General features: G+C 40.8%; 1 protein-coding gene and 1 long non-coding RNA gene across 3 annotated transcripts in view; one reads left to right on the plus strand and one right to left on the minus strand.

Annotated features, from left to right (window-relative positions):
• The window catches only part of LOC134292921 (uncharacterized), a 40,845-nt gene extending 39,555 nt beyond the window's left edge, over positions 1-1,290 (minus strand). Inside the window, exon 1 of the long non-coding RNA XR_010000035.1 lies at positions 630-1,290. This is a non-coding gene — a long non-coding RNA (uncharacterized LOC134292921). The remainder of the gene's footprint in view (positions 1-629) is intronic.
• Positions 1-22,919, plus strand: part of sertad2 (SERTA domain containing 2) — a 137,477-nt gene that overhangs the window by 64,592 nt on the left and 49,966 nt on the right. The window lies entirely within an intron of this gene.

The following is a 22,919-nucleotide window of genomic DNA, read 5'->3' on the forward strand; positions in this document are numbered from 1 at the left end:
TATTTAATGACACAGTGAAGACCAGGAAGTTTTCAGAGTTATGCTGAAGTGACAGGTTGGGTATATACATGTATACACAGAACTATCAATCTACATAGGGTTTTTCAACATGTAACGTTCAACAGCATGCATCAAGGTTATTGGTTAATATTGTGATACAGCTATTTGTGTGTAATCGATTTTTGTGTGTTCACATGAGGATTTCTGGTTCTGCACTACTGTTCTAGTATTCAAGCTTTTTTATTAACACATTGTAGAAATAAAGGGACATTGTGTAATTATTTTATAAAGCAGTTACTGCTGTTACTCTATATGGAGGCAAGTCCCAGCATATTCAGCGAGGCTTGCATAGGGTTGCACTTTTTGTAAAATATACTAGTTTTGCATAAATATAAGTACTTATGGTAAATGCTATAGAGTGTTTTTTCTACCTCAAAAAACTGTAATGAAATGTTGAAAATGGAATAAAGCACCAATGGAAGTGTAAAAATTGAAACTGATGTAAATAGGGAGAATCAGGTCTAAAGGGAATCTCTGGAGATTGAGTAATGGAGCTGAATAAGCACAAAGTTAGCAATTCTAGTCAACCCACCACCAATTTTAAATAGGTTTAAAACATCAGAGCCTACCATTCTCAGGACAGAGAAATATGCAGATGTTTTCCAGAGGGAGCAAAAGAGGCTGCAGTTGCTGATCTCAAAGAGGCTTGTCTTGGGTGAGCTGGCATGCCATTCCTCTTCTCACAGAGAGCAGCTTCTCTAAATTGTGTTCTTCTGCTGTGCCTTCTTCAGCAGACTTCTGAGTGAAGAAAGCAGAATTAAGATGTGCAACCCCCCCCCCCCTATTTTCAGGAACCAGAAGATATCCCTTCCAGGTACACCAAAAATCCAAGATTCCAGTTTCTTCCCCTTTCTCACACCTCCCTTCAAAGAAAGCAAAGGAGGCTTCATATTTCAAACAGTGCCAAGATCGAAGTTCTTCCTCCCCTTCTAAGCAGACAAAGGAAGCCCTTCCTTCCAGTAAGGCCATGTCAGCCTTTGTTTTCTCCCCACTCCCCATTTCCCTAACCTAGCCAAGTCAAAGAAAATCTGTCCAGTCCCTTTTTCTTGCTGCTCAGAACTCCACAACAAATCTCCAAATAGCCTCAGTCTCTTGCTCTCGGCATTATTTTCCACCTCTCCCTCCTTGCTCGTCCCTCTCATTCAGCTGTACACTGGCAGAGCTTTGCATTGTTATTATCAGGCTAACGTTTATTTATTAGTTCCTGCTAAGAGAGAGCAAGAGCAGTGCACTTCTCCAGAATCCCATTCCAGTTCTGATTTATAGATAACCCGAGGAGAGAGTGCCTTTACTCTGCTCTGACACTGCTCATTTGAGCTAGTGTCTAGATGAAATGTGTGTGTGTGTGTGCGTGTGCTGGTGCCTTTGCTCCACCTGTCAACTAATAGCAGCCTCATGAATTTCATAGTTTTCTTAGGCAAGGAATACTCAGAGATGAGTTTGCCAGTTCCTTTCCCTGAAATATAACCTGCAGCACTTGCTATTCCTTGGTTGTCTTACATCCAAATACTAACCAAAGCTAACCTTGCTTAGCTTCCAAGAGCAGGTGGGATCTGGTGACTTTTTAGGTATTCAGGCCCTCAGATGAAATGGCAGAGCTATTAAATGCTTTTAATTTTTTGTCTTTTTCCATATTAAAATATTTGAAGCACTTCTCACTTTTTTTCCAAAGGTAAAAATATAGTGAGCGATCACTCGTGGTTGAGTATAATTGTTTTCCAGAGGCAGAGTCTTAGTGGCGGGTCCATAAATGACCATGAATACTTATTCTGTATCTGTATGGTCTTTCAAATTGAGGGCATAGATTTCCAGATGGAAGGCGGTCACAACAAAGGGTTTGCTTGACATGTCTTCCTCTTGGCATGTTTCTCTCTTTCACTCTGTATTTGTGCCTCTTCAAAATCCATTGGTAACAGCTGATTGCCAGCTACAACGGTGTGAGTTCCCAGTTCTTGGTGTTCCCAATTCTTGGCTCCCCAGTTCTTGGTGGTCAAACATCATTTTTTAGGTTAGCTGTGAGCCCATTTTTACATCTCTTTTGTTGTCCAACATTCTGTTTTTTATTTATTTATTTATTTATGATATTTCTACCCCGCCCTTCTCCCCGAGGGGACTCAGGGCGGCTAACACAACTGGCAGGATCACTTTTTTTTCGTGTCAGGAGTGACTTGAGAAATTGCAAGTCGCTTCTGAAGTGAGAGAATTGGCCGTCTGCAAGGATGTTGCCCAGGGGATGCCTGGATGTTTTGATGTTTTACCATCCTTGTGGGAGGCTTCTCTCATGTCCCCGCATGGAGCTGGAGCTGATAGAGGGAGCTCATCCGCACTCTCCCCGGATGGGATTCGAACCTGGCAGCTTGCAGATCAGCAGCCCAACCTTCAAGTCATAAGGCTTTAACCCACTACTCCACTGGGGACTCCTGGCAGGATCACTACCAGTACATCATAATACAATAAATAAGAATAAAACAGTTAAAATAGTTAAATAACACAGTAAAATATAATATATAAATGATTTAACACAGTGCAACACCGAATATATATGCCAATGTTAAGAATGTTTTCCATTCTTAAGTTGAGAGGGTTAGGGCTAAGGCACAAAAATAGAATTTGATCAATTATAGTTTGAGTCCATGAATTCAATTAAGATAGTTGCTGGAATCATTTTTACAAAAGTTGGGGGGTGCACATTAGGGAAATCTGGGCTAGATAGATTTCCCAAACATATTTGACATCCACATTCTTGCCATGTAGCCTCCCACAGTAGTTGGTCTATGTAATGCTGTTCAAGTCACATGAAGGGCCCACATTGTCTTCCTCTGAACTCCATTTGATTGGCAGTCAGCTTGCAGTGTTAAATAGGAACATTGGTTAGCCTTAACTACAGATTATATTGAAACGGATTTCCTTAAAAATGGTGGGGAAGGAGAAATTTTCTTTAGAGCAGGGATGGCAGGATGCATGCCTTGAACATGGTTAAGAAATACTTAATGCTGCGATCACACTAGACTACAATAAAGAAAAGCATTTGCCATCATGCCCAAACTGAGATAATCAACAAGAGACACATACTACCACATAATCTCAGCCATGTGGAATGATACCATCCTCAGAAACAATGCTAATATTATACAACAGACTACAAAGAGGGGGCTGTGGTCATCATGAAAAAGTCAGATTACATGTAGGAACCTGGGAGACAACTGTCCAACACTACATTCCACAGAATCCTCTCTAAAGATCCTACTGATGACTATCTGAATTATTCAGAGAATTCTCAATTGAGGTGTAAAACCAAATTCAAATGGACACACTCCAAGAGCCCAAACCAGGCATGTGTCAAAGATCACCAAAGATTTATAGACAAACCAACAGATATGAAATAATTTACAGCAGCCACACTTGAGCCAACATGGTAAGTGGTTTGAGCGCTAAACTACAAGTCTGAAAACCAGGGTTCGAACCCTGGGCAAGTCACTCAGCCTCAGAGAAAGGCAAAAGCAAAAGCCCATCTGAACAATATTGCCAAGATAACTCCAATCTCAGGGTGAACATGTAAAAAATGACTTAGCAACACTTGGTTAAGAATTCTCTAGTTAATTATTATTTGAGATTAAATATATTAAAGGAATTCAATGATGTTCCAAGAAGGCCAGTACAGTGGTCAACAAGCAGATGAGCTGGTCTGGAACACTACATATCTTGTTGCAAATAGTGAGCAGAATCCTGTTATAGTCTTAACTGAAGTAGACTAATTGAATCAATGGAGAATATTTACCCTATGTTCTCAAGTATAAGTATAGAGATTTTAGTAAAAAAAAAAAAAAACCTGGGCCGATTTTTTCATGGTCGTAATATGTGAGTACTTACCTCTTATCAAAAGAGGAGCCATTCCCTTCTCTGAATCGAGTGGTGAAAGGCAAGAGTTCCATCCATCCTGGGGGAACCTTAAAGAAGCACCAACTCCCTCTACTCTCTCGGCTGTGGCACTCTCTGGCCTCTTTGAATGCCTGGAAAGGCAGTGCCAGCCAGGGGCAGCTGGCTCCCTGAGGTGGTATTGATGCTTTATTCATTTTGCAAAATGAACCTCAGTTTATCCACAGATTATATCACAATAATTAATTTTGGCCCTAAAAACTGGCTTTGACTTATACATGAGGTCGACTCATAAATGAGCATATACAGTAAGTGCTGATTTGTCAACACCTCATTAAGACTAACAGTTAGATTTAGACCTCCCTATTTCAAACATTTGGATTTACTTTATACCTCCAGGTACTCCAATCTTTTGTAGTAGAGCAGTGATTCTCAACCTGTGGGTCCCCCGATGTTTTAGCCTTCAACTCCCAGAAATCCTAACAGCTGGTAAACTGGCTGGGATTTCTGGGAGTTGTAGGCCAAAACATCTGGGGAAGCACAGGTTGAGAACCACTGTAGTAGAAATTCATCTTTTAAGTCAGGCTAAAATTGCTTTGTACAACAAGGAAGGGAGCACAGCAACAAACCAGATATGAAGCCCGTTGTCTTAATAAAGTTAAAAGTTCATGGATAAATAGAATCAGAAGAGACCACAAGGGCTATCCAATCCAACCTTTTTCCATACAGGAACATACAATCAAAGCACTCCTGTCAGATAGATAAACGTAAATAATAATAGTTGTAGGAATATGTGAAACAAAGATCGGTGTCATGGGGGAAGGCATTGAGGGGAAATATAACCTTCCTTCCCTGCCACATTGCATTTCTCTTGATGGAATTATCCACTCTAGTGTTTAGCAATATTTCTCTTGACATACAAAGTGCATCTTTTTGGATATAACTTAGAACTATGAGGGAATTTTAGTCAGGATCACAGGGGGAAAAGAATGGGGGGAACCTCCCCGCAAGCCCGCAATGGTACTTAAACTCCCCCTTGGTTGCTGTGTATTAAAATTAAAAATAAATGCATCTTGTTTACATTCTTATTAATTGAGTGTATGTAGGTCTGGTCAATAAAGAATGTCCTTATCTAAGAGAAATGGCAAATCATATGGAGTTGTGTCAATTTGTATGGACTGGGCTATAAATGCCAGTTTTAACTTGTAGAAATTGGTCAGGGCCAGATCAGAGTCACAATGGTCATTGGAGTTATCAGGATTTAGTGATTTCCCCTGCTCTGCTCTAACATTGAATATACAGATGATGTTTGCACAAACATGCACACATGCATATAGATCAAGAGATAATGAGGGAGAAAGAAAAAAAATCTGAAGTTTCCCTGTGAAGAATGTAGTTTGCACACCTGAGCTTTTGATAATGCCAGTGCAGAAGAGAAAGTCCATAAACATGTGAAGAGTTTGACTTGCTGCCGACAAAAATCATCTGATAGAAGGCAATGGCTATGGTGTAGAAGCCATACACCCCCACCCACCTGTCTCAGGTGACAGAACCGTTTGCTCTGCTGTGACCCCAATCTCTAAATTAAGGATTCTAAAGTAAATAAAAAGCTTGGAGAGGACCAGTGTTGAATTTCTTTTTCCTGTTCAGAGCCATGTGTTCACAGGCACACTCTCCCTTAATTCTTTTGACTGATTTATGCCTGAGCCACTGTGGTATACTTCGCTCACCTTAGAGGAACTTTGTGATTCTTATTTTTTTTAAGTAAAACCTGCATGCCTACAGTCAGGACACCCTTGATACACTGACTGGTGTCTCCAGGATTTTGGGCACAGATCTTTCCCAGCTCTTCCAAGAGCCCTTTCACACAACACAATTGTAGTACTGTGATTCTGCTTTAATTTTTATGACAACCTATTGTGGAATTCTGGGATTGGCATTTAGAATCCTCAGCTCCTCTGATGCCTCTGACCAAATTACCAATCCCAGAACTCCATAAAAAGTAGCCATGGTAATTAAAGTGGAACTGGGTTTTTTTGTGTCAGGAGCAACATGGGTTGCTTCTGGAGTGAGAGAATTGGCCGTCTGCAAGGACGTTGCCCAGGGGACGCCCGGATGTTTTGATGTTTTACCATCCTTGTGGGAGGCTTCTCTCATGTCCCCGCATGGAGCTGGAGCTGATAGAGGGAGCTCATCCGCGCTCTCCCCGGGTGGGATTTGAACCTGGGAGCTTTCAGGTCAGCAACCCAACCTTCAAGTCACGAGGCTTTTATCTCCTAGGCCATCGGAGGCTGTAAGTGGAACTGTAACATATGTAGTGTAAAAGGACCTTTTGAGATACCAAGCATTCAACCTGAGATCTTCTAGTAAACAAAGACCCATCTCTGGGATACTCCAGCTGCTCTCAACTGATTGCATTATTCTGGTACATCTCTACATCAGGTGCCACTTTTAAGGCAGAAACGCCACAGAATTATTCATTGCTATGTGTTGCTTCTTTAGGGTTTCCAGTGTAGAGGCATGCCTCGAGATAACTGGGGCTTATATGCAAACAATTCTCTTAGTCCTTAAACTCCAAACTCACTTGTAGCAACCAGTTCATTGGGCATCGTGTGGTGATGCTACATAGCCATCTTTCCCCTCCACATAATAGCCTGTCTTTCCAAGACCCTTTGGTTTTGGGATGTTCAGCCAATCAAAGGGGAGGATGGGGACTTTTCCCAAGCCACCCATCCTGTGAATTCACAGGGTTCACTCTTATGTCTTGTTAAGCATCCACAAAGGTCTTCTAGCAATCACGTTTTCATTGCATTCCCACCCACTTTAGTTTTGATGACATATTGTTTGGTCCGTAAAATTTAGTTCTTTCATTTTCCAACTTAAGTGGCATGGCATGTGCTTGTATGGGAGCCTGCTTGTCCTTCATTTCCATTTGGGGTCGCATTGAAGGGGAAAGCTAGCTATAATGCCAAACCCAGGTTAGAATAGGTAAGAAGACATACTCCACTCCCAAATGGTAAGAAATTGCTCAGGCTTTGTACACATATGGATCCTACATTGGTCACTGCGAAATTAGCCCCAGGCAGGTGGGCGAGGGCCCTATTGGGCATCAAATTATAGGTGGGTTATTTGGTTGTTGGAGCCATTCCTTGTGCCAGACCAGTACTGTACTACTCGTAATAATAAAATTGTGCCTTTCTGATTTCTAATCAGATTGTTCAGGGGGGTTTGTTATTCTGATCAGATACACAGTGCACACCTTAACATACAGAAACCTACGTTCATTGTGAAACTAGGAACACTAGGTTCTTTTGTGTAGTACAGGCTGTCCACAGATTAACACACTAACCATGTACTGATGTTCATTCCTTCCCCAAAGACCTGGTAATGTGCTTGGCTCATGTACCGCTCACTCCCCTTGTGTGCAAATGATAGCAAGGTACAGAGTCTAACTCAGCTGTTTCTATCCTCTTGGGAGAGTTGGAAAGACTTTGGAGAGAGCCAAGCTCCTAAATATGGATGATAAATGTGAAGTACATTTGATGTTAAATAAAACACATGCCTAAAGAATAGATTTTAATATCTTAAAGTTCTGAGTTTTGTATTTGGGCAATAGCAGTTTATATGTTTCATTAGTAAGCCTTTTTATTTTTAAGTATCCCTCTGGAGCCAGCACGTAGCAAACCTTCAACCCTGTTGGATATTTCTATTACAGCTTACTTAATGGCCGTGACAACAATTTGAGAATTGTATGGCAGACTCTCCTCCCAGCCTGAAAGTTTCAGGCACCAGAATGTCTCCATTGGAAAACCCTAAACATTCTGTTTCAGCCAAAACTGGATTTAATGAGAGCCTCCGAGAGCTTGACAGGACTTTATTTGTAGGACGGGGACTCAGCTTCCCCCTCCCACACACACAAGTTGCCAGATATATTTGAATTTATTTACTTTTTTGTTGTTGGTAAATCTAGCTTTTAAAAAATAAAAAACTTTACAGTACAAGTCAAGTTCAACAGATAAATTGCTGCAAGAAGTGTAATAGTGGGACAAAGGCTGATGTGTTATAGTGGTTCATGGGGGAACTGTGTGGCTGGCTCTTTGGTATCATTTCAGAAGTGAATATAGCTGGTTGGAAGATAGATGGGTGCCAGATGCAGTCTGACATAGATTCAGGCAGCTGTTCCCTGGCTTGCTGTTTCACCGGCTTGCAAGCTGGTGAGCAGAATGGAAGGCAGAAACTGATACAGGAAGGACAGTGGAATAACACAACCACCTCTCTCTTTATCTCTCTGTGGTAGTTTTCAAAAAAGTAGCCATGTAAGCCTCTTGCAGCACAAAAAGAAGGAAAGAGGAGAAAATACAAAGAAAGTCATCGGGGCACTCCCAGACTACATCGGAGCAGTTCCAGTGCCCTTTACACTCGATTTTTCCAGCAGGCATAGGTGCATCCATGCCCGCATCCAAAAAAAGTGGATTTATATCTACAAAACCTCATGCAAAAAGAAAACCAGTTAGTCTTAATGGTACTGTCACTTTTTTTCTCCCTCTTCTTCCTTGTGTTTGTGTATTTGTGTGTGCCTAGGCTAGAGGATTAAGCAATACCCAGTTAGAAAATGAACACAGAGATAGTTGTTTATGAGCTAGATTGAGCAAAGCTCCTTGGACTTTATTTAGTTTGTTGTTAAAAACATACATGCATTTCCATCTGTTAAGAAGGAGAAACTGATTCAGAATTGCAGCTGGTTCTTTCTTTTGTTTTTCCTTTGTAAAGACATGCTCCTACCAATGATGTCTTATTAATGACAACAAATCTTAGCCAAATCATATAAGTGTAAGCCTCTGCAGTGTCATGTGTTCATATGAGAGCAAGTACAGAACAGCTCAATAGAACTTGTTGCAGAGCCTAGAAAAGTAACTAATTAGATTCTTCATTGCATTGGCTATTACTTTATGACTATTCAGAGGATTGATAAACCAATAACATAACGTGAAAAATTCCATGCACAATGCCTTTAAAATTATCTAACATGCTATTTAAAAATAACTTAAAAATAAGTGCGGTGGGATCTTAGTATCTGTTGGGTTTGGGTTCCAGGACCTCCTATGGATAACAAAATTCCTGGATGTTCAGATCTCATGGTATAGTAATAGATTCCCTTATATAAAATGGCAAAATTAAAGTTTTCTTTCTGGATTTTTAAAACATATTTTCATGCTATGTTTGAATCCATGGACATAGAGGGCATGCTTTCATTTTTTTCATGTTGAATTTAAGTTTTATCTTGCTATATTCTGTCATTGTTTGTTTGTTGGTCTCTGCATTGCAGAGAAAGGCAAGACAAACAATATCTGTGTGCATTTTAAAAATCACATTTCTTTCACTCCTTTTGCCCTTCTATAAATACATTTCCATTCTTACCCTAGCAAAACAAATAATGGTGGTCGCCATTGCAGATAGATCCTGTTTCACCTAAGATGTAGTATGTATGGATGCTACATAAATAATGTCCATTTTAAGTTGCCAAGATTTAACGGCACGTAGACTTCTGTGCCTGTAGATTTCAATAACTGCCTTCTAGTGGTGAAATTTTATTCTATACTGGGGAGGTGATGGCTTAATTTAGCAAGTTAAAGCTCTCTCTTTTATATACGCTTGTTCAGAAGGAGACTGTGATCTAATCATCTAACGATGTCAGCCATTTTTGTAAACAGTAAACTTTGATGGTGGGGGAGAATCAACATGCAAATTTTCCATGAATGAGCTGGCTAATTAGAACCAATTTCTGGAAGTGTCAATCAGTGCTCAAGAGCCTGGATTTCATTCCTGGGCAGGAAGAGGGGAGTGTTGCAAGGAAAAAAGGCCTTTCTTGTCAATGAAATGTGTATCACACATATTTGGGATCAATGTTATCGTGGAGCAGAATGGTGAAGATAATTAAAATGTTTGAGTCGGTATCTTTTTAAAAAATATCCACTTTTCTGGCTTGCCTCACCATCAAGGGTTCTGTGGATAGTCTTAAAACAATACTGTGGGAAATTGCTGCAAGAATGTGAAGCCAAGTAAATACCTTATATATGTATTCATGTATAAGTCGTTCTGATGTCTAAATTAAGAACAGGCTTTGGGGGCATCGTAATGGTTTTTATATGACCCATGGGTAAGTAAGGGCCATTCCTTGGAGAGGAGAAAGCACCAGTTCTACCACTGGGGCCAGCCACCCTTGGCCACCACTCCTGCCATTTCCCCACCAAGGCATTCAGAAAGACCAGAAATGGCACCGTCATGGAAAGAGTAGGGAGAGTTGGTGCTTCTTCTCTCGGGATGAACTAAACTCCCACTTTTCACCACTCTACCCAGGGAGATTTTAAATAAGCATAAAGGCCAATGTTTACATTGATCTGTGAATAAATCAACCCAGGTTTTTTTTACTGAAATTTCTAGACAAACACATACAATAGGTGCCCAAAAAATTGAACCCATGTATTTCTAGTCTTCTGTTTGCCCTTTCTTGTTGGTTTCATGTTATAAGTCAATGTTAAGCTTCAGGTATGAAAACAAAGGTATATTTTGTCAGAAGAACTCTGCACATTGTACCTCTAGAGATTAGTGTTGGGATGGAACATATCTTTCCTCAAAAACCATAGATTTGGGGGCTGCAGGGCCGGCCCTAGGTAATTTTCAAGTGTAAGCTAATAGAATTTTGGCCCCCCCAAACCAATCATTGAAAAATAAAAGTGTTGGATAAGCAAAAATGTTAGATAATAAGGAGGGATTAAGGGAAAGCCTATTAAACATCAAATTACATTATGAGTTTAAGCACCAAAAACATCATGTTTTACAACAAATCAATAGAAAAAGCAGTTCAGTACATTGTAATGTTATGTAGCAATTACTATATTTGCGAATTTAGCACCAAACATTGAACTGGGATATAGGGCAGTGTGGACTCAGATAACCCAGTTCAAAGCAGATATTGTGGGTTATTCTGCTTTTATATTCTGGGTTATATGGCTGTGTGGAAGAGCCCCGAGAGTCCTTCCACACAGCCATATAACCCAGAATATCAAGGCAGATAATCCACATTATCTGCTTTGAACTGGATTATATGGCAGTGTGGACTCAGATAACCCAGTTCAAAGCAGATATTGTGGGTTATTCTGCCTTGATATTCTGGGTTATATGGCTGTGTGGAAGAGCCCTGAGGCAGGCCCAGGCCGGAATAAGGAAAGTGGGATACAGTCTCATAAAAACATTATACATTACAACCTAAAAGGCTAGAAAACAGTGGTATGTTGAAAGCTAAAACACAAAACACTTCCTTCTACTGTGTAAATGTATTCTACTGTGTAAATGTAACCCTAAGTCAGAAGAGTACATAAATTTGTGGTGGAGTGAGCAGGTTGAGGCCCCCACAAGAGCCTCATTTCCTTCCTTCACCTGCTGAACCCTCTCTTTCTTAGCGCATGGTGGCTGTCATCCCATCTGGTCACTTACTGTGCAGAAAACAAACACAAGGGGCTTTGCTTGTTTTTGCTTCTAAGCTCCAGAAAACAACCAGACCACGCGTTCCTTTCTTCCGTTCGCTTGAACACCCAAAGGAGGCGGGCCCAGGCCGGGCCACGAAGGCGGGCCCAGGCCGCGGAGGCGGGCCCAGGCCGTGGAGGCAGGCTGAGGCCACAGAGGCAGGCTCAGGCTGTGGAGGCGGGCCCAGGCCATGGAGGGTGCTGCTTTGTCCCGGCCGCCTCCACCTAATCCGGGAGGGAGGAGGTTGGAGGGTGCAAAGAGGGCGGGGGAGCCAGGGAGGGGGAGGCAGGCAGGCTGCGCCCTTCCGATTCATGGCGCCTTAAGCAACTGCGTAGTTTGCCTAACGGTTGAACTGCCCCCGGGGGGCTGTAATGTGTTTCAGTGAGAGGGACATGTACAGAGATATGCTATTTTAGCTTAGTGCAAAATCTATGCAGAAATCTCCATGAAAGAAAAGTATGAGAAATTGTACATGCACTTTGAAAAAAAGTTTCATCAGGTAATAAATATTGATAATACGTAATTAGTAAAAATACATGCACTTTGGAAAAAATATACACACAAATACATATATCTCCATACAGAAAAGCAAGATGTTCCAGCCTCAGTTGGAACCAGATGCCTTGTGAGATGAAATATTCTTTAAAAAATGTGAGCATCATATTTTAGGAGTCAATACATGTTGCAGTACTTTTTCGAGTATATGAATTCAAAGTATATCAGTTGGATAGCAGTCTTCAGTAAACTGTAATTTGGAGAAAGCAGGCCTTTATCCTTGGGATGAGAGCAGGTGTTACCAAAAATGCAAACATCACTATTTTGTGTGTACCATCTATTGCCTGTTAAGGTATGGTGACACCATACAAAATCACAGGGATTTCTTAGGCAAGGAATACTCAGAATTAGTTTTGCCAGTTATGTCTTCTGAAATATAGTCGATAGCACAACCTGTTCAGTGGTCTCCCATCCAAGTACTAACCAGACCTGTCCCTACATCACTTTCAATATCAGATGAGATGTGGTGCCTTTGGGGTATTTATTTCAAAGCATCACTATTATGACATATTAAATTTATTTGGCAGGTCTGCAGTTTCAAATGCATCTCTCAGACTGGTGATCTCTTATAACTCTAACTTCCCTAACTTGTTTATTTTTGTTTTGTTTCCACTATCCCAGCCTTCTCCAGCAGAGTTATACAGTATTAGAGTTATTTTCTTTCTGACCATATAACACTGGGAGTTGTAGTTCCACTTAGCTGGAGGGTGCTGGGTGAGTGGAAGCTATACTCTTTCAGTTCAGCAGGAGTGGATGTGCCATGTCGAAGGTGAAAGCAAAACTAAAGGAAGTACCATAGTTTCCATTTTGTCATGGAAAATTAAAAGCTAGAATTAATTGGTTTTGTTTCTACAACAGTTTATAGTTTAAAAAACTAAATCATGTCTGTATAATGAATAGAGAAAAGAGCATGTCTGTAGTGAAACTCTATCAATTTAATATCACTCTAAACTGTTGTGGTTCTATCTACAGACTCCTAGGGGTTTTAGTTTGGTGATGTGCTCTTAGAATCCTCTTCAAGTCCTGTAAGTGAAATGCAAATGTTCTCAAATTCTAATCCATCAGATGTTTAGCCCTTTAACTTGCGTAATCCATAGCCATAATTTTTTGGAAACTGAAGTCTCAAATTTCAGGAGGACCAGAATTTGAAAATACATACATATGTATGCCTATAAAATAATTCAAATCCATAGGATGGAGTCATAATAGCATAGATTGAGTATCCCTTATCCAAAATATTTGGGACCAGAAATATTCCATATTTCAGATTTTGTAATACTTACATATGTATGTATGTACAGGCAGTCTCCAAATTACAAGCATCTGCCTTACATACAAGTCCTAGTTACAAACAGGGGTTCAACAACAGGAAGTGAGAGGAAATCCACGCTAGAAAAGGAAATTAACTCCTGTAACAGTGATCATGAGGAAAATGTGTCTCCACTGGTGTTTTATCACCAAATCCTTATTTCCACAACTCCAAATTTTCATAATCCAATTGTCACAGGGACAGAAAGTGAAATGAAAGCTTCTGAACAGGGGCGTAGGCAGCAAAACAAATTTTACAGGAGTAAAGTTTGCTTTGCTATCCAAAATTTTAAAAAATGACTGGCTTAGTTAGTTACACTTTAAAAATGTACCTGTTCTCATTTACATACAAATTCATCTTAAGAACAAACCAAGAAAACCTGTCTTGTTTGTAACCTAAGGACTGCTTGTAGTGAGATAGCTTAGAGGTGGGCCCCAAGTCTAAAGACAAAGTTAACGTATGTATCATATACAGCTAATACACAAAGCCTGAAGATATACAATATTTTTAATATAATTAAATATATAATTTGTTTATATGGAAGCATGAGAAAACAAAGGTGTCACTATCTCAGCTACTCATTCACAATATTTTAGATTTTAGAATTCCGGATAAGAGATGTTCAACCTGTATCCTGCAGCAGTAACTATGTCCATAAGATTTTTTTATGTATGTGGTACATGTACCACAACAGCATGTTTGAAATGTATCTACTGTGAGGTAAGGGCATAGAAACTGTCCAGGTTTAAGGGAAATTAGAGTGGGGTTGGAGCAGGAGTGATAGTAAGATTCAGCTGCTTAAGGAAAAGATTGTTTGCACCCAGCAAAAGTACAGGAAGTAATATATTGTTGAATACAGCCTTTATTTACAGGATATATTATTTCAGTGCTTCTAGTTCTCATAGAATAGCCATGTATATTGTATACCCAAAATAAAATAAAAAGTGGTCAAGTTGTACAAAGTCCCTTCGGGGAGAGAAGACGGGTTAAAAATAAAGTTATTAATATTATTATTACAAAACACAAAACCAGAACAATTTAGCATAGACTTTCTTATTTCTGCATGTACTGCTCTGGTCCTTCTGACCTACCACCACATATTTTGACAAGGACTGCCTTTAAGGTAAAGATAAAGGTTTTCCCCTGACATGAAGTCTAGTTGTGTCGGACTCTGGGGGTTGGTGTTCATCTCCATTTGTAAGCCGAAGAGTCGACGTTGTCTGTAGACACCTCCAAGGTCACGTGGCCAGCATGACTGCATGGAGCGCCATTACCTTCTTGCTGGAGCGATACCTATTGATCTACTCACATTTGCATGTTTTCGAACTGCTGGGTTGGCAGAAGCTGGGGCTATCAGCGGGAGCTCACCTCGCTCTCCGGATTCGAACTGCCAACCTTTCGGTCAGCAAGTTCAGTAGCTCAGTGGTTTAACCCATTGCACCACTGGGGATTGCCCTTGCAAACATATAAAAGCCTGCATGTTTGTAAGGAAGGCGTTGTTGAACTGCTAGAGTGGCAATCAGAAGTAGTACTTAGGACTTGCAGACTGACAATATTCAAAGGATCAAACATTTGCCATCCCTGCCTCAAGGGTTAGAAACTTCTTATGTTAAAAATAATGCTGAAATTCTTGGGATTCCAAACTCAGTGTGTACAGTATTGCTCTTGTGACTTGCGGCAACTACAGGATCTGGCAACAACATTGCTCACAAAACATAGCATATGCTTCAGCTGATCCAGGTCCATGTATTTTTATCTTTCTTGCCATGATCCTCTGGTGAGGCCCAACTAGTGGCATGCAGGAAATCCAGCATGGCATAGTAGTTTGATGGTTTGACTAAGACTTCAAGAGACCAAGGTTCAAATTGCTGCTCAACCGTGGAACCCACTGGGTGGCCTTGGGAAAGTCACACACCTCAGACTCACAGGAAGGCAAATCTCCTCTGAATAAATCTTGTCAACGATCACAGTAAGTCAGAAATGACTTGAAGGCACAAAACCGCAAAGTTGTTGTTGGTAGAGGCAGCATTCACAGGGTCGAAAGTGGGAGGACTTTTTGAAGAACATGAATAATTATGTCATCTGCCTTCTTTAAACTTCCAGCTGACGGGGCATCTACACTGTAGAATTAATGAAGTTTGACACCACTTTAACTGCCTTGACTCAATGCTATAGAATCCTGGGAGTTATAGTTTTACAAGGTCTTGAGCTTTCGCTGACAAAGGTGTTGCTACCTTACAAAACTACAAATCCCAGGATTCCATAGCATGAGCCATCGCCATTAAAGTGCTATCAAACTGTGTTGTTGAAGGCTTTCGTGGCCGGAATCAAAGGGTTGTTGTGTGTTTCCGGGCTGTATGGCCATTCGCCAGAAGTATTCTCTCCTGACATTTCGCCCACATCTATGGCAGGCATCCTCAGAGGTTCTGAGGATTCCTGCCATAGTCCGGAAAACACACAACAACCCTGTTATCAAACTTCTACAGTATAGATGGACTCTTGCGTTTAGCTGCAGTCCTTATAATAGCTAGGGTTTGTGTGCACATGAATGAATGAATGTAAGAGAGTGATCGAGTAAACTTCTCCAGTAATAATGCAGTTTTCAGCTATCCCTGTTATGTAAAATATTTTGCAGTGGTTTAAAAGGAGGGCAGTAAAGTGCACAAGCAGTATGAAAGACTTGTTGCTTGTGATAGAAATTGCTCGGTCTTTCCTCTTGATATGGAAAAACACAGCTGCCTGCATTTAAAAAAAAATGTGGGTGGGAATATGAAGACTGTCATGGTGACAGCCTGTGCTTCAGACTGCATCACTTTGTCACTAGTGTCATGGACCAGTAGGGTGTTATGATGCCATGCTTGCCCCATTCTCTTTCTTCCTGTTAAAGCAACATGAGACTGTGAGCAACTTCATACCTCACATGTGGAGGTGAATGTCATAGGATTCCTTTCACAACTAATTGCTTTGTTTTTAGTCTTGTTAGCTGCTTCGGGTCTCTTTTTAGAGAGATAAAGCAGGATATAAATGAACATAACAACAACCACACTCAGTTTAGTTAACTAATTCAAACATCACACAGTCTGCTATGTGGATACTGTAGGAAATGTGTGTATCCAATATACCAGTAACCGTCCAGTGTTAACAGTGCAGTTCATAGGGGCTGATTTCTCAGTGATATGATGGCACTCATCCAACTTGCATATATTTGTAGATGTTTAAACCCTGGTTATTAGAGAAAAAGCATAGTAACAGTGACAATCGTAATGTCGTATAGCCAGTGTAATAGGTTTGTATGGTTGATCCTTTGCCAAGGGCCCAGATTTTTATAGTAATGTTTTGCAGAGTTCTTTGTTCCTTTTGCTTTGTGAATAAGTTCTGGAGTAGCAGAGTACTGCTGGCCTGTTTTATATTCCTCACCTTTTCCTGTGTGTGTGTGTGTCTCCTTAAGGGTCTCACCTAAGAGGCAGGTGAGTGATGCTTCCACTAATAATAATAATAATAATCACCACCACCATCTTTATTTATATCCCACCTTTCTCCTTGTGGGGACTCAAGGCAGCTAACGATCTCACACTAGACAAGTTTAAAAAGTGCAATACAAAAGTTAAAAAAACAATTAAATAGTAACAGTGTAGTTAAAAACAGCAAGCATGTTTGAGCGGACGAACAGAGAGAAAGCCCTTCCCGGTAGATGGTAGATCTCTCCTAGGTTCATAGAAGAGATTTGGTCCTTCAGATAACATATGCATAGTCTCTGATCACCACTTGCAGTGTGAAGGAGATGGAGCTGATGGATGGTTCTCTTGATCAAGAGCTTGACAAAGCCCTGTTGAGACGTAATGCTCATTGCCAAGAGGTGTTCATGGAGTCAAAATCTTGGGAGGCTTTAAGTCTTAAGAGAAGACCATAGGTGATCCTTCCTCTGAGAGCAGATCATTGTAAGAAGACCCTTCCAAGAAGTTTGGAGTGTCTTGTCTTTCCAAATAACATAAGTTACAATTCCAGGTAGTGGCTTGCATTGAACTCAGTAGGACTTCCATCTGAATTAAATATGCATAAGATCGGATTGCTTTATGCTCTCAGAACAAACTCATTCTTATGATATTATCTGCATGCATTCATGATTCGAAGCCTCTTGTGCATTTTCCACCTTCACTTCCCTCTCGGATTCGGAAGATAGGTCAGAAAGCTCTTTCTGATTTTTTTTTTTTAAAAAACTCTTTTGTCGTCCTTAATGTTCTCCCTTATTCATCCGGAGTCGTGCTGCGTGCCTCATCCTTCAGGCAGGTAGAAGGAGGAGTTGGGGGCGGATGACACTGCTGCTTTTTGGCACTCCACGCAGGCTGGGGGCAGAGCAAATGAAGCTCCATTACGCAAACACTGGAGGCTCCGAGAATGTGCCACATCACTTGTGAGCATGACTGGAGCCGAGCGTGAATCATGGCTGTTGTTAAGGTTTTGTGTGTGTGTCAGCGCAAGTGGGCAGGAACACGGTGCTTTTTTCAAATGTAAGAGTTGCAGCTAATGAGCTGCCAGCTTGTAAACACTGCAGATTCACTCACTCTTGTCGTATTCACAAGCTCTCTGTTTCTCTCCCCCTCTCTGTGCTGCCTCTCTGAAGGCCTCTTACTAAGAAGTCCGGATTGCTACTGCTTTTCTTCCTAGATTCTGAGTTGCTAAAAAGAAAGAAAAAAGAGGAAATTGCTTAGGAGAGTTAAAAGTCCCCATTTAGTTATAATGCTCGCCCTCCCAGTAGCATTTTTACAACTGAGACAAAGACTGTATTGGGATTTTGGCCTGTAAACCAATGTTTTCCAGAGGGACATGCCACTACCAAGTTTTACCTCCTCCTGAGTTTGTGTTTATTTTTCGCTCTAATCCTAGCAGCCAATTCCTGTTTACCAAATAAAACTGACTTGGTCTTCTTTGTAAATTTTCCAAATATGTAAGGCTAGCCATTGAGGCTGGCTCCTCTCAGGTTGGCTCAAAACTGGTATTCCTTTTGCAAAGATCTTGTTCCTGAAGGAAAGGTAGACATCTTCTGTATTGCTGCAGATCTTTGGCTACCAGGATAATGAAACGCACTGAAAGGCTTCACCTTGTGGAACTATCCGCTCACTAGTCAGCTAGTTAGAGCATGCTTAATCTAGATGCTCAACTCTTTTTGGCCGGTTGTGTTTGAAGTGTAAAAATATGGCAATGTCTTAAAACAGTGGTGTTAAACTTGTGTTTTGGACTTCAGCTTCCACAATTCCTGATCATTGAATAAGCTGGCTATGGTTTCTTTTGAGTTGGAGTCTGAAGCATCTGGAGGGCCACAAGTTTGACACCTTTGTCTTAGAATATGTTTTCACGCTTCACACAAGTGGAGAGCACTGCTATAATTGTATCATGTTGATGAGCCACCACAGTAAAGTAATTGTTAAATTTTGCCCTATCTATCTATATTTACACTCAGAGACAATCTTTAGAATTCTGCGACCCTCCTTACACTTAGGGAGGGGTGTGTCTTTGGGGCCCCACCCAACCACTAACAAGAACTACAGGAGCAATAATAGGGAAGAGGGGGCACTGGGGTCACTCCCTGGGAGCGGGCTTAGCCCTCTCCCAACAGGAAAATAACACGGAAGCATGGCCCATGAGGAAGCCACATCCCCTGTCATTTTCCCCAAGGGGAGGGCAGAGAAATAAAGAGATCTATATCCATCAATTTATCTATCTATATTTATACCCAGAGGCGATCTTTAGAATGCTGCAACCCTCCTTGTGCTTAGGGAGTGGGGGAGTCTTTGGGGCCCCACCCAACCACTAACAAGAACTACTATAACAATAAAAGGGAGGAGGGGGTACTGGGATCGCTCCCTGGGGGGGCCTATGGCCTCTCCCAGCAAGAAGATAACATGGGGATGTGGCTTCCTGCCATTCTCCCCAATGGGGAAGGCAGAGAAAGAAAGAGATCTATGTGTGTCTGTCTGTCTATCTATCTATCTATTTTTACACTCGGGCAATCTTTAGAATTCTGCAGTTTACGTCTAGACACACATTGCTTCTCACATGGACAATAATATCTTGTGTGTTCCATAGTCACCAAGCCACACAATCTCTATATCTACATAGACAATGAAACAACCACAAATATTGCCTACCCACAAGCACTGTAAAATCACATCTGCTCTTTCTCGATCCTTTCTTTCCCCTTTAACTAGACTAGGCCACTGCAACACGTGGCCAGGTACAGCTAGTCTTTATATAAAACTGAAAAAAACTCTAGCAGATTTCATGTTGTAGTGGAGTCTCTCATGAGGACAAATCTTTCAAACTGGCTCTTAGACATGGTGCAACACTTGTGGCCCTGGAGTGGAGATCGGTGTGCATTTGTGGTCCTGAAGTGGAGATCTGTGTGCATTTATACCTGTGCGCATCCATGGCACTTTGCCTGTCAGCCAACACTGGGCTTGGCTCTTAGGATTAAAAAGTTGGTGTGTCCCCTTTAGAATTTCTTTCTGCCCCTCTGATCTCTCACATAGCCACCCATCTGATTGTTGTCTTCTTTTCGGCCTCTTCTTAGCTTCCTCGATCTTTTCCATCACCTCCCTGCATTTCGGGTTTCAATGATAGCATTAGAACTGTCTTTTCTACATTTCAGTTTTCTGATGCTCTTTGGAGCACAATGGATCTCTGCCAGCAGAATAATCATTTGCCATTTTGGAAATACTATGAAAGAAAAACAGAAGTATGGTTTTATTATTTTCCCTCAAAGCCTAGACAGATAAAAAGTAAAAGAAATATAAATACAACAATCTGCCAACTATTAAATTAAGTTGTACATACATCATTAAGCAGATCAAAAAAAATGTTTTTGTTCATTTCAGGCCACTACCTAAACTTCTGGTTCACTACAGGTGCATTTGGGGGATGTTGGGGGGCAATATATAATGGTTATGTTTACACTTTTGGATTCAGGTACATTGGCTCAAATAAGTATACTCTAATAGCAACTGTTCTGCCATCATAAATGCTGCTGATCAGAGTCCTTGCAGTTCATGTTTTCATTTTTGTATGTTTCTTCACTTTTTGAATCACACTGCATGGAGTCTGTGTCTTTACAACTACCGTGATTGGTCATTTCTGATATGGAGCAATTTCTCTTGCCAAGAGAGTAGATCATAGAATCATAGAACAGTAGAGTTGGAAGAAACCTCATGGGCCATCCAGTCTAACCCCCTGCCAAGAAGCAGGAAATCGCATTCAAAGCACCCCTGACATATGGCCATCCAGTCTCTGCTTAAAAGCCTCCAAAGAAGGAGCCTCCACCATAGTCTAGGGCAGAGAGTTCCACTGCTGAACAGCTCTCACAGTGAGGAAGTTGTTCCTGATGTTCAGGTGGAATCTCCTTTCCTGTAGTTTGAAGCCAATGTTCCGTGTCCTAGTCTGCAGGGCAGCAGAAAACAAGCTTGCTCCCTCCTCCCTATGATTTCCCCCTATGATAGTTGATAAACTCAGGTTTCTCTTCACTCTCTCTTTCTCTTCTCTCCTTCCATCCCTCCCTCTGACCCTTTCTCGTCATGAGCCTCCTGGCTCATGAGCAATTTAGCAGGGGGTGCCAAAAGACAAATCACTGGCTCCACAGAATATTCAGGCTGGAATTAACTTGGGAAGAAAGTCTCCGTGTTTTTACACAGGGAAGGCAGAGGATACTATTCGTTATTACTGGCTAGAAGGATTTGGGGGGGAAAGGATTATTTGAGGACTTGCACCACACTAGTAATGCTTCCAAGTTCTGTTTATTGTTGCACATGGTCTCACACATATATTTAGTGCATCTGAATAGGTGTTAAGCTTCTGATCTACAAATCGTCTTACTGTACTTTCCTTCTCCTGAATGGCACGGATATTCAGGCCATTGTTGTTATTCAAATTATTCAAGTTAATTTCTGGTTGTATGTTGTATGTCTATGTGTTAAATGTTTTGATACGGCCAATGGGCTAATCAATAAAACATGTTGTTGTTGTTGGATATTCAGGCAATAAAGCATTCACTTTGCTCAAGTAAAAGGAAAAAAGCTCCCCTTCAGTGCAGATGTAAAAGTCATTCAGTGGTTAAAAGTACACATTTATACCAACAGTGTGAACATGGCATGAGAGGCCTTAAAAGACTTTTAACAGATCTCTCCAGATTTGTCTTAAGAGTCTCTCAAATGAATGGCTGGACTTGTCTTTTGAAGACTAACTACTTAGCATGCTGTGTGTGAATTGTCTTTTTCTTACATTTAAGGTACAGAAGTAGCTCACCCCTTCCTATTTTTAGGTATACTCTGATTGTTTTGCCTGAAGATGGAGACACTTTTTTAGTTGTGTAAAAGCCACAACTTGATGGAGTGTGTTCTTCTCCAAATCATCCTCTAAATTAAACCACTCCAAATGCATTATAATTAATCAATTGGTATTTCTATATTTTTCTTTATTTCTACATGAATGCATTACAGGTTGAGTATTCCTTATCTGAAATAGTCTGGACCAGAATTGTTTTGGATCTCAGATTTTTGCAGATTTTGAGATATCTGCATTTGCATAAAGGTACTGTACATAATGAGAAATCTTGGAGATGAGACTGAAATCTAAACACTGTCTTGAGTCCCTACAACAGAAGAACGATGTAACAGAAATTAAGCAAATAACTATAAATAAATTATACATATAGCTTGAAGGTAATTTTGTAGAATTTTAATAACTGTGCATGAGATGAAGTTTGTGTACCAAACCATCAGAAAACAAAAGTGTCACTATCTCAACCACTAATAACTTTGGATTTTGAAGCATTTCAGATGTTAGCATTCTTGATAAGGGCAACTCAAATTGTATTTTTTTCCCTTTTTTTGCAAAATGTGTTATCATATAATGGATCATCAAATGCAGGGGTGGGCAACTTGTAGCTCTCCAGATGTTGTTGTATAACTTCAGTGATTTGTCATGTTGGGCATACAGCAAAATACCACTAAAACACACAGGAGTGATACCTTTAATGGCCAACCAATATGCAAGCTTTCCAAGTTCTATCAGGCAAGATGTTAAAAATCAACCAGAAGAAAAAAGCGATGAAGTTAGAGTCAAAGGCCTGTGTTTTTTTTTTCTCAGATATTGTTTCTGTTGTAGTTTAGTTGGTTTGGTGGGATTTTAATACAGGCAGAGGCCAATCCCCTTCTTAGACTCAGGACAAATGCAATTGAGGACAACATTTCCATTCCACTGACAACAAGAAATAACTTCCTTTGAAATCATAGAATCAGAGAATCATAAAATTGGAAGAGACCACAAGGGCCATCCAGTCCAACACCCTAATCCGGCATATCTCTATCCTGTATGTAGCTAACTGACCATTTCTTAGACAGACAGCACTGAATTTCTCAAAAAATCTTTGTACATCTAAAAAAGGGTATTTAGAGTATTCATTTATTTGCTTTTGTATTTAGAACACAAAAGTGTCAGTCAGAGAGGGAGGGAGGGAGGGAGGGAGGGAGGGAGGGAGGGAGGGAGGAAGGAAGGAAGGAAGGAAGGAAGGAAGGAAGGAAGGAAGGAAGGAAGGAAGGAAGGAAGG

The sequence above is a fragment of the Anolis carolinensis genome, chromosome 1 (assembly GCF_035594765.1).
Source record: "Anolis carolinensis isolate JA03-04 chromosome 1, rAnoCar3.1.pri, whole genome shotgun sequence".
Taxonomy (NCBI): Eukaryota; Metazoa; Chordata; class Lepidosauria; order Squamata; family Dactyloidae; genus Anolis; species Anolis carolinensis.